The 13,446-nt window shown below is 36.3% G+C and overlaps 1 long non-coding RNA gene across 3 annotated transcripts in view; it reads left to right on the top strand.

The window, feature by feature from the left end:
- Positions 1 to 13,446, top strand: part of LOC140613888 (uncharacterized) — a 40,160-nt gene that overhangs the window by 25,095 nt on the left and 1,619 nt on the right. For 2 of the 3 annotated variants that reach the window (XR_012014770.1, XR_012014771.1), the window contains one exon: positions 2,139 to 4,031. This is a non-coding gene — a long non-coding RNA (uncharacterized lncRNA). Of the gene's footprint in view, positions 1 to 2,138; positions 4,032 to 13,446 lie in introns of those variants that run through there. The other variant, XR_012014772.1, reaches the window with a different exon arrangement.

The following is a 13,446-nucleotide window of genomic DNA, read 5'->3' as shown; positions in this document are numbered from 1 at the left end:
ACCCCAAATGTGACTTTGCTGTTGCTGTGGTTAAGTCTGAATTACTGTTCTCAATGCTTTATTTATCCTAGGCTTGTAAACTAGTAAGTCATGGTAGTCTGTACTCTCAAAATGCATCCATGGAAAACCCCAGTATTGTCTGCGTGGCACAGACTACGAGCGTTTGGGACTGATAAATTTCTCTAGGGAGAAGTAGTGGTGAATTAGGGCCGTAATTAGAACTGGATTATAATGTGATAAAATGCATAATGATTACCTTTTTAAAAGATGATTCTTGATCGATGTTCAGGTCTTCAGTAAATATAAGTCCCTCTACTGGCTACCTTTTAAAGTATACATACAAATCAACAGACTGACATTTTAATGACCCTTTTCTAGAATTAGATCTCTTTGTAGTGAATTTGAGGTTTTTCAGTAGATTCATAAATTAACATCCATACTTTAACTTCAAAATATCAAATTCTTCTAACGCTATACTGTCTCCATTTTTTAAATATTGATTCTGCTTAAATTTTTTGTTTCTAGAAACTTTTACACAAAAACTTAAAGTGGAAGAGAAAAATGATTTTTAATTGTGTCCATTTTTGACCATTAAAGATGGGAAACACATAGGAGTACAACAAGAAAAATGAGGTTACATACATAAAACTTACTATTGTGTTATGTTCCTAAATTCTTAAAATTATTTTTTAACTGAAAGAAGCAGGGGTTGTAAATAAGGATTCAGATCACACTTTTCTAAACACCTGGGCTTTATCTCTACTATAAAAAATAGTACAAGTACACAGCCTGGATTTTCATGGCAGGACCAGATTCTAAGAGGATCTTCTAATTACTCTCACATTATAGACCATAGTTTGAAAAATAAAGCCTTGAATGAAACTTCAGAAAGATAGCCAAATATACATTGTTTTGTTTTGTGTCTAAGCCTCATGTTTCCCCAAATATCTTTTCTTTCTATAGCTACATATCTGTCACTGAGTAAAGCTTTCAGTTTGATAAGTAATTAAAAGGAGTAAAGGTTTTGCCAAAGCTTATAACACTCTTAGTCATGTTAAAGATATCATAGAGAAGAGTTTTCTAGAATGTGCTTATAAATACAGTTCTGTATTTATTTCTGTTTAAAAGATCTATAGCAAAGAAAATAACTGAATAATAATCTATTCAATTATTTCTTGGGAGTTCAAATGTACAGTAACCTCTCAGAGACTCTAGTAGAGTCCCTCCTGCTGTAGGGATACCTGTTTAGCTTTGTTAAACATGGGTTCCCGGGAATGCATGGGGGGCTCAGTGGTCAAGCGTCTGCCTTTGGCCCAGGTTCTGATCCTGGGGCCCTGGGATCAAGTTCCGCATCCAGTTCCCCACGGGGAGCCTGCTTCTCCCTCTACCCATGTCTCTGCCTCTCTCTATGTCCTTCATGAATAAATAAGTAAAATCTTTTTTAAAAAATGGGTTCCTAACTTTTCAGGCACTGTAATATTTATTAACATGGCCACATATGCTTAGGGAATCGCCAAAAGTGATAAAGTTGAAATAGAATAAAATGTTTTCAAATTGCATATAAGTATTAGAAGGTCAATATATCACTGTCATCACAGTCATAAGGTACTTTACAGTTTACGAGACACTTTCAAATATGCAATTTCGTTTTATTTCTATAAATATCGTAAGCATTAGAAAGGGCAAGTATCAATCACATCCACCTTGAAGATCAAATAACTAAAGTTTACAAAACTTAACTGAGGGTTCCAGGTCTGGTGTAGATGAAGTAAGCAACTCCACTCTATCTCACCAACTGAATACAACCAAAAAGAATGTGTGGAGTGAATGCTCTATGACAATTCTAAGTAAATAGGAGCAGGTTACTTGGGGAAGAAAACCAAAACACAAAGTACAAGAAATCAGTGGAAAGTTTCCTTGTTTTGTTCTTTTTCCACCCATATCTTTTGTCTTTGAGTCAGCACAAGTCCCAGAATAGAATAGTGTAGCAGGCATGGACAAAAAGAGCTCCAGGAGAAATTCTTCCCCCCCTTTTTTTTTTTTTTTTTTTTTTTGGTCTTTGTACTGGAAAGTGGAGCCTCTAAAAGGAGGAGAAGTTGTGGGGGGAATTTCATGCTCTTTTTTTCTTTCTCTCTCAGCTTTATCTCCAGCAAGCCACACTCCTGAAGCTGCAACTGTGTGGTAGGGCAGCAATGGAAACAAGGGAGATACTCAAAGGGAGGAGAATCCTTCTCTCTAATCAGAGAAACTGTGAAGGACCAAGGAGGAAAATCTTCATTTTTACCTTCCATCTTCCTGCCATTTGCATCTGGAAGCAGAAGCAGGCACAGGACATATATTCAGTGTAAGGAGGCTAGCAGGGGACTAGGAAGGAGGAACCCTGGGAGCCAGTCTAGGGAGACAGTGTAGAAAGGAAAGGACCCCAAAACTTTTCATATGAACCTTTTGGGTCCATCCTGAGCTAAGTAGTAGATCTGACCTAAACAGTATATGAAAAGCCTTGAGAACTGAAGTAAGAGGCAGACAACCACTCAAGCCTCAGATTGGCCTCCAGATGGGACACATGCAGGAGAATGCTGAATAACATAGTAAAAGTTTTAAAAACTGTATAGACATTTGAACCACAGTTCACATAAGCATTCAAAACATTGCAGCCAGTACCTAACTGGCTCAACTACCTGCTAAAGCAAAAAAAAAAAAAAAAAAAAAAAGACAACAAAACATTCTCCATAGGATTTAATAAGGACCCAGGCCCTCATAACTTAATATTTAATATGCCTAGCATTCAACTCCAAATTATTCAACTTATAAAAGAATCAAGAAAATCTGAAACATTACCAATGGAAAAGAAATCAACAGCTATCAATTAATATGATCTATATGATAACTTATCAAAGACTCTAAAGAAGCCTTCATAAAATGCTCAAAAATGTACAACATTCTTAAAATAAATGGAAAGATAGAAAGTTGTATTAGAGAAATAGAAGTTTTAAAGGGGAACCAAACAAATTTTAGAACTGAAAAATATAACCACTAAATTTTTTTTTTTAAATTCACTGAATGAACTACACAGCAGAATGGAGACCATAGAGGAAAAAGTTAATGAACCTGGAGATCGATCAATAGAAATTATCCAGTTTGGACAATAGAGAGGGAAAAGTTTAAAGAAAAAATGAACAGTCTTAAGACCGAGGACAATATAAAAAGGTCTAACATTTGTGTCATTAGAGTTCTAGAAAAAGAAGAGAAAGGTAGCTGTGCAGAAAAAAAATATATTTAGAGAAATTATGCCTGAAAACTTTCCAAATTTGGATAAAGAAATAAACTTACAGAGTCAAGAAGCTAGCAAACCCCAAACAGGATAAACTAATACTTGATAGATAGATAGATAGATAGATAGATAGATAGATAGATAGATGATAGATAGATAATTTTTTTAAAATTCACACACTTCATAATCCAAGTAACAAAAATCAAAGATAAAGAAAAATCTTGAGAGCAGTCAAAGAAAAATAATGTATTACATATAGAGGAGTAACTATTTAAATGGCTGCAGATTTGTCATCACAAAGAAAGCAGTTGAGCGAAAATGATGTACTAAAAGATCTGTCAACCTAGACTTCTCTATCCAGTAAAAATAACTTTTATTCACAAAATAAAATGAAATAAAGACATCATCAAATGAACGAAAAACTAAAGAGATTCATTACCAGCAGAAACCTGCTATAAAAGAATTGCAAAAGGCGTTTCTTTAAGTGAAAGGAAAAAGATACCGGAAGGAAACAGAACTTTGGGAATAAAAGAAAAGCAACGCAAATGGCAAAAGTCTGCATAAATAGAGTGTACATTCTTTAAATAGTTGAAAGTAAAAATTGTAACATTGGGGTAGCCCCCATGGCGCAGCAGTTTAGTGCTGCCTTCGGCCCAGGGCCTGATCCTGGAGACCTAGGATCGAGTCCCACGTTGGGCTCCCTGCATGGAGCCTGCTTCTCCCTCTTCCTGTGTCTCTGCCTCTCTCTTTCTCTCTGTGTCTCTATGAATAAATAAATAAAATCTTTAAAAATAATTATAACATTGGTAAGTTGTTCAATAAACATAAAGTTAATGAATATTATAATCAAAACATAAAGGGAGATTTGGTGGTAAGATTTCTACATTCAACTAGGAAGAGTCAAATATTATAAGAAGACTCTGAAAACTTAAGCATGAGTATTGTAATACTTGGAGCAAGACTGGGAAAATATTTAAAAGGATATATTCAAAATTTAATTGATAAATTAAAATGAGATACTTAAAATATTTAATTAACCCCAAAGAAGGTGCAAACAAAGGGGACAAAAGAAAACAAACAATAAAATAGTAGACCTAACTCTAAACATATCAATAACTACTTTTAAGATAAATGGTTTAAATATACCAATTAAAAGATAGAATTGTCAGATTGAGAAGAGGGAAACAAATATATGAGATCTATAAGAAACCCACTTTAAATATAATGATACAAGTAACAAAAAAGGATAGTAAAAGCCATAAGATACTAATAGACTAATCAGAGGAAAACTGGACTGGTTATATTATTATCAAAGTAAACTCTGAAGCTAGGAAGATTTGCAGAAATAATGAGATCTTACATCATGATAAAAAGGTCAATACATCAGCAAAACGTAACAATGCTAAATATATGCAACTAACAACCGAGCTTCAAAATACATGAGGCAAAAATGGGTATAACTGACCAAAAAAAGCATGTGAAACCACAACTGTACTTGGAGATTTCAAAACTCCGTTCTCAATCATCAATAGAACTAGTAGATAAAAAATCATAAGGTATAGAAGTGAATGACACCATGAAACAATTGGGCCAAGAGAACACTTCACCCAGCAACAGCAGAGCACTCATTCTTTTCATGCTTACGTGAAACATTCACCTTAAGAGACCACATCACGGATCATAGCACAAACCTTAACAGGCTTAAAAGAATAGTAATCATAAAAAAATGTACTCTGACCATAAACGTATTATATACTTACCACATAATATAGCCATCCCACTCTTAGCTATTACTCTAGAGAAATGTAAACTTGCAGTTATGCAAAACATGTACATAAATATTTATAGGAGTTTTATTCATAGTCGCCTAAAACTAGAAGCAACCCAAATGACCTTAGAAAAGCAAATGGGTTAAAAAACTGTAATTCATCCGTACAGGGGATGACTACTCAGCAATAAAAAGGAACTATTTATATACAAAACGCTATTGATGAATCCCAAAGGCATTATACCGAGGGAAAGAAGCCAATCTCTAAAGGTTACGTGCTGTATGATTCCACTTACACAACAATCTAGAAAAGGCAAAAACTACGTGAAAGGAAAAGAGATTGGTTGGTGCCAACATTTAGAAGCAGGGAGAGGTTTTAAGTCCAAAAGGGCGACTAAAGGGAATTGTTTGGTGTGATGCCGCTATTCCATATTCCAATTATGATAGTGGTGGTTACAGGAATTTACACATATGTTAAAACTTACAGAATTATACATCGAAACCAGAAAAGGTTAAAAAAAACAACAACAAACCTTTAACTGAGTTGCCCAAGATTACGTGACGTTTATGTGGTGAGTCAAAAGAAAAAGCAGATGCATTTGTACTGGGCCCTCAAACATCTGTTGAAAGAAATGAATTGATAAGTGAAACAGCACTCTACTGTCAAAATAATAATTTGGCAATACATTGATTCATTGTAAAAACTGAAATCACAATTTTTAATGTATTGAAGTAACACTTTATACCTTTCAACAATTTTACCAGCTTCAACAATCTCTGCCACGACTTTGCAGTTCCTCCTCGTAAAGGTTCCACATGTATTTCTCCACCCCTCAGTCTGGATTCAGCCACTGACTTGCTTTGGCAGAAGTCTAAGACAGAAGTTACGATGTGCTGGTTTGAAACCTAGACCCTGAAAGGCCTTCTGTGTTTCCATTTGCCTTCTTATGCCCCTATGCGTGCCACAAAGAACACATGCTGGGATTAGCCCACTAGGCCTGGGAGGGAAATAAGATATTTGTAGAGAAAATCCCATTAAACTGGGCCCAGGGGACTCACAGATCCATGAATCTTTTGCGTGGCAAAGGCTAACAGGTATCTTTCTAAAGCACAAACTGATCCCTAGTCCCTGACAGGATCCCAGTCTTAGGATAAGAGCAATGAAAATCAAGATATCTAAGAAGGTACTCAGACAGAAGGAACAAAACAAATCCAGTTCTAGCAAATGGAGTATATGATTTCTCCACAGGCTTAAAATGAAACTTGATTAACAGATCTGAAAGGAAAAAAAAAAATCAAAGCAAAATAAGCATCAATGTTAACTTGCTACTTGATCTACTTGGGGCCCCCTGAAGCATTAGAATTAGATTAGAATTGAGTTAAAATCAAGCAAGACTGAATCTTTAGGTGAAGGCCTAATAAATACAGAAATAGAAAAAAAAAAATAAAAGGATGGGTCGCTGGGGAGAGAGAGAGAAATGCCTTTATGGGCAATATAAAGAGGCCACTACACAGATAAGCATTGTGTTTCTTCTCTTGACTTGGCTATCAAGGGAGCGTAACGTAAGTTTTATGTGTAATTACTGTAAACTTCTCAGCACTTCCTACAAATATTTTTGACCTTTCTTATCTTCAATTTAAGTTGTTAACACTATTGCTTCAGATAAAACCAGAAACCAAAACAAAACTGTATCCCTTCGGAGTCTCTGTAATTCATCTCACAGATAGGTATGACATGTTATAAATACCTGTATGATCCTTTAGCCTATGAACTAATGCCTTCAAAGTTGTACATCATCATCATCAACGGTGTACTCACTGTACCCAGAACAACGGGGATGCTACATGAGGGCTGCTCCTTGCTTTTCAAATAAAGGGCCAGTAACGTTGACTTTTGTGAAATTCTCATTCACTACACTGTAATATTCAGGCAATCTTAACAAGTTTGAAAAAAAAAAAATGCCTTTGCCAAATGCCCCAGAGATGCAAATTTGAGTAATTACAGTTGTTCCTCTTAACTCTTACTCAATACTGTGGTTAATTTCAGATGTGTCAGACTGAAAGTTTTCTGCTGCCAAACTTTCTAAAAAGAACGCTCCTTCTAACAGCTGAAAGATATCAAAAGTCAAAGGAATAAAGAGTAGTTTAATTTGGATAGGCCTTACAACCCAGTGTTTTAGATAGACAGCCAACTAGCATAGCATTAATGCTTGTTTTATTTGGAAAGACCTCGAATTTGGAAAACCGTTTTTTTTTCTCCTACGCTTACTGGGCCATGTCATTTGCTATTGATCATCATCCAAGTTTATTCGTACATTATGATGGTAGGATGCTTTTATACACAATATAAATTACATTGTATATAAATTCATTAAGATAAGAAATACTTTTCAATACTAAATTGAAATGAATTAATCTTTATACTTTTTAAAATCCTTTCCAAACTTTTCTAAACATTTTATGGTCATCAATAGCAATTTTAATATTCTAATTTAGTTGAAAATTGGCCTTATAAAATTACATTTGGAAATTATGGGAATCCTATTATTAGAGATAATTACACTGGAACAGAACAAAAATCTGATATTTACATTCAAATTTTTAAAATTGCATTTACACATAGGTTGAGAGAAACCTCATTTAAGAGCAAAACACATGCTTGTTACATATTAGAATCACGGAAGCCCTTTTAAAGAACACCTGTATGTGGGCCTTACCTTCAGAGATTCTGGCTTATTTGGTTAGAACCAGAACATTAGGCATCAGTATTTTTTATTTTATTTCTTTTTAAATATTTATTTATTTATTTATTTGAGAGAGAGAGAGAGAGAGAGAGAGAGGAGAGGAAGAGGGAGGATCTCCTCCAGCAGACTCCAAGTGTGGAGCCAGATTCAGTGCTTGATCTCACAACCCTGAGATCATGACCTGAACTGAAATCAAGAATTGGATGCTTAACCAATTGAGACACCCAGATGTTCCATGCATCAGTATTTTTTTAAAAGCTTCACCAGCTGATTTTAATTTGCAACCTGGTTTGAAAACCACTGATCTAGTATTTTCTGTTAAGTCACTGTGATATGACCCCTATAAAAACAGATAAAAATCTTCGGTGTTCTTTCAAGAAGTACAGTGACCAGACCAAAGGAGGCAAGCAGGACCACTGGTGCAGTCTATGTCCTACTCAGATGACACACGGGGAAGTGTGATGTTAAGAGAAAGAAGCAGGGAGTCACAGAGGACAAGATGATGAGATGGTTGCGAAAACCTAAAATGTTTACTTTGGAGAGCAGACTTCGGAAAATTACAATCTATTTGCATTGCTAACACATGGAAAAGGCATTGAACTTAGTCTGTGTTCCTCCAGAAAGCAGAACTAGAGCCAACAGGAAGAGGTTAAGAGAGTAACTAGTATAAGCTCAAGATACGGAAAATTCTGATAATAAAAGCATTTCATCCACAGATGAGCAACCTGCAAAATTCTCAAGAAGAGGCCAAGTGATCTGTCATCAACATGGGAAGGAGGTTGAACTAAGGGAAGATCTTTCTCATTGTACTAATAACCTAAGAGAACATCATGAAATTTCTCAAACTGTGTTCTCATGTGTTGGGAGTTAAAGCAGAAGAAGCAATTGACTGTGGGAACTTGACCAGAATCAAAGTTGTCTAAAATGATGAACTGTTTTTCTGCGTGATCACACTAGGTCCAACAGGGCTGCCTTAGCACCGGTCAAGTCTCTGGATGTAACAACCTAGGGAAAAGTTGGTAATTTTCATCTAATCCAGAAATCTTTAGATTTCATTTAGATTGCCATTTTGATGATTGATGAGACATTTTTCAATTAACACTGTTCCACTAATTAACTGAAAGCCTCATACAGTAACCTAAGCATAGGTTATAAGTATTGTGTGGTGATAGAAATAACATCTAAAAGAAAAATTATTTGATTATTTGATGACACTATTAAAGCACAGTAAGGCAAGCCTTATTCAGGACCATTGCAATAGGTGTAGGCACCACTGCAGGGGGATGTTGCAAGTGAAGGGCCTGGAACACAGCCCGGGCAGTGGGAATTTATAGCTGGTGGAGCAGGGTGGAGGTCAGCTGGAGGTGGAGTTTACCTAAGAGGTAACATCAGGGGAAAGCGGGACTTCTGGCTAAGGCAGAAGGATTCTTGCTGAAGGCAGGCCAGAGTGATCAAACATCACCTGGGGGTGGTGGAAGACGAGGATCCTGGTCAGGAGTCAAGAGTGATTAGATATCAAGCATTGCAGGGTGGTGGTGGGACTTCCTTTACAAGGAAGGGCATAGATATGGGACTAGGAGAAGGTTCAGGAGCCTGACTGAGGTTTGGCCAAGAATCTCCATCACCTTCAAGGGTTGAGCTAGATCATCTTCCCTACCTTTGCTGCATATTAGATGCATCTAGGAAGCTTTTAAAAATAACTGATGTACTCCCTTCACCCCTAGAGAATGAAATTTAACAGATCTATGTGAGCATCACAGCATTAAATGCTTTTATTAAAACCCTAGGTGTTTCCAATAGGAGTCCAAGGTGGAGAAACCACTAAATGACTTAATCTCTAAGGTATTTCTCTAAAATGTCAGGATTCTATGCTTAGTCTCATTTAACTACAAACAAGTATATAGTTTGCTTAAAAAAATAAATAAATTAGGATAATTGTAGCCATACTCAGCACTCTTTTTTAGAAGGTTTTACAGAATATGGTAGGCCTTTGGGGCCTACCAAAGGGGTAGTTTGGGGTGGACTTTCTAAAAAGTTTTGCAAATTACCCAGATGGAGTTATTGAAAGCTTGCTCATCATTTTGGGTGATAAGAACCAGGAGAAGAATCACAAAATTAACTTCTGTGACAGAATCAGCGGTCACAAAGATTGCACAGCTAAAACTGGAATTTAAAACTAATAAATAAAATTTAATAGTATTCTATACTTGGCTCAATGAAAACGAGAAAGTAAGTAGTATAAAGTGAAACCATGGCTCAACAGCTTCCAGCAGGAAGGAAAACAAAATTTTGCTGGACTGTAAGTTGTCAGCAGTATAATACAGTTTGTCACTCCGCACCAAATGCAATTTGATATCAAATTGTAGTAACAAAAATCTAAAATATGAGTGCTCTTCACTTTGTTTCTATACTACTAATACCTCACCTATTCAGATCTGGGCACCACCATGGATATGTTGACACGTGTCCATGGACATATTGACAAATCTTTCCAAGTGGAAAGGAGAGTGCCTGCAGTGATGGTAACACTTTGTAAAATCAGCAAACCACACTGAGCAGGAAGGAGGCCCAAAGGGGGCCATACAAGGACTAGTAAAGAACATGATATATTTTAAGTGTGGAAAAGATAATATGGTGAAGTGAAGGGGGTGGAGAGGAGAGAGGGAATGTTGGTGATTACTGATTTAAATATTTGCAAGATAAGCCTGTATCAAAGGGCATTTTTTTCATATCATTCCCAATACAAACTTTAAGCAGAAATTACAAAAGACAGATTTTAGCAAGGGATTATAATGAAAGGATAGTATTTAAGTCAGTCTGCAATTTCAGGTAAAATGATGGGCATGTAACAGATACCTAGCAAACATTCACTAAACAAAGTTTTCAAGTGCAATCTGGATAATCATCAACCAAGGAAGCTTGAAAGGGATTTATTTAGGGTGAGAGCAGAGCAGAGATTGAATGACTTAGCTTTTAAAACTACTTTCAATCCTGAGATTCTATTGCAAATTAAATCACTAAACCTTACAATAACTCTAGGTTTTTATTATTTTATTTTATTTTTTTTGGTTTTTATTATTTTAAAATCAATACATACCTAAATCTATTTCTCCAAACAAAATATGTATCATTTTCTCAAACATGTGATTGGTTTTATCAGGTAAAAATAAGCTACCTTGCAAGTCTTTCTCCCACACATGTGTTGTGGGCCTGACACCTGTCAAGGCAAACTCCTTTCCAAATAGTGACTCAGGACCCAGACATCTCAATATATATGCTTTAAGGGTCCCTACTCGGGGTTCTAACATGGTTGGCCTTGGGAGTGATCCACATCGCTTCTGCTCATAAGGCATTGGCCAAAGCAATCACATGGCTCTACCTGTAAGTGGGAAACCTGGGAGGCATATGGATTTTCTGTGAAAAGCACATGAAACTGTCACAAAAGTAAACCATCGTTGAAGATTTAGATTCTGGGCTACAAGCATCTGAGAATGGATACCAATTAGGCATGTCACATAGACAAGTACCTTTTCTGCACTTCTTGTTCTGTACTCATTTTAGACCTTAAACAATCGTGTAACATTAGACTAAATATTTGTGAGAAAGACTGTTGAAGGATGAAACTGAAAAACAGTGCACACAACATACTTTCCAAAAATAATAGAATAATCTGACATCTTAAAGTCAAATGTCCCTAATTAGTAGATGTGATCCATCTAATCAATGGCAAGTGAGATGTGAGTTTATGCCCATTTGTCACATTCTTGTTTTGTGTGTGTGTGTTTTGTTAAAGATTTTATCTATTCATTTGAGAGAGAGAGATGGAGATAGGGAGTGGAGAGGAGAGGGAGAAGCAGACTCCCTGCTGAGCAGGGAGCTGGATGTCGGGCTCAATCCCAGGACCCCCGGACTATGACCTGAGCCAAAGGCAGACACAACTGACTGAGCCACCCTGGTGCCCCATGTCATATTCTTGTTTTGAAATATAATTAGATTGATTATAACTCCTGAATCTCATTGCTGTCTCCCAAGTCTTTACACACTTGAATTCACTGTGACCTTTTAAATGTCTCAGATCTGCCATATCTTAACCAATTTTAAGTAGATAATATCTCCTCCATTTTTGTATAAAAATACTGCTACCCATGTCTGCTTTATTCAATCTATTAGTTATGCAGTCAAAAAGTTTCTAAATTCTGGATTTTTCTGACATAATCTCCATCACAATTCATTTTTTTTTTTTTTTACCAGATTCATACAGGTCAATAACTCTGAAATTGCAAAGTTTTAATTCCATTATTCATCACATTTCTAGGAACACACAGACATTGAAAAATGGTGCTTGGTCAAAATCAACAAGCCACACCCAACAGCTGTGCAATCTGTAACCATGGTAACAACAGTAGTTCCAATGAAAATGCACATCAAGGCCACATCCTCCTTGGTTTCAAAATGCACTGTTTTCCATTTTCCCATTTTATAACTACTTTTCAGTTTAAATGGGATGATAAAATACAGTTTTTAGTCACTATATAAGCATGCTCTTTAAAATATTTTGTTAAAAACTGTTTTAAGATAGGTAAAACCAAATTCACACAATTCAAAATACTTACTGAAAGTCTAATACACATATGGCCACCAAGCAGGTTACTCATAAATTGATCACTCTGTCTCAGTCCTTCAGCATAGAAAGCTGAGGATAATAATGTTATCAATTTATTTTTACAACATCGTAGTATATCATTCTATCCAACTTGAGGCCACCTATTTATTCCTTTATTCAAGAACAAGCTATACAATCTCTCTCAAGTCTTTACCTCACACATCCATAACCAAATTACACATTATTAAAAACAGATTTATTTATTTATTTTATTTATTTATTCATGAGAGACACACAGAGAGAGGCAGAGACATAGGCAGAGGGAGAAGCAGGCTCCATGCAGGAAGCCTAATGCGGGACTCGATCCCGGGTCTCCGGGATCACGCCTTGAGTCGAAGGCAGATGCTCAACCACTGAGCCACCCAGGCATCCCAAAACAGATTTATTTTTATTTTGGGGCTGTTAAATTTAAAACTCCTTCCTATTCTCTTTAGGGATCATTTTGATTCAAATACAGTGAAACCTGACATAAAACCAACTCTCTTTCCACGATTTTTTTTATTCCCCAAATGAATGAGACCATATAATGTTTGTCCTTCAGAAAGGGAGACAGAACATGAGAAACTCCTAACTCTGGGAAACGAACTAGGGGTGGTGGAAAGGGAGGAGGGCGGGGGGTGGGGGTGACTGGGTGACGGGCACTGAGGTGGGCACTTGACGGGATGAGCACTGGGTGTTATTCTATATGTTGGCAAATTGAACACCAATAAAAAATAAATTTATAATAAAAAACCCAACTCTCCATTACTTATTCACACGTAAGTGCATACTGTGCTACACTGTATGCCAGGGTCTAAAACAGAAAAGACTAAATATGGCCCAAGCCGTCTCCTCAAATTGCTGATGGCTTATTAAAGAAAATGAAAGATAAATAATCAACCCAATATATTACATGCTCAGAAAAGTAGGCTGAAATTAGAGGCAGTATAGACGATTATCCCTGTTTTGGTTACATCTATTGTGATGCAGCAAACTACACAGAACTTACTGACTTAAAACA

This window comes from Canis lupus, chromosome 22 (assembly GCF_048164855.1).
Source record: "Canis lupus baileyi chromosome 22, mCanLup2.hap1, whole genome shotgun sequence".
NCBI classification, from domain to species: domain Eukaryota; kingdom Metazoa; phylum Chordata; class Mammalia; order Carnivora; family Canidae; genus Canis; species Canis lupus.
The sequence above is the reverse complement of the archived record's forward strand: the minus strand, read 5'-3'. Positions and strand labels throughout refer to the sequence as shown.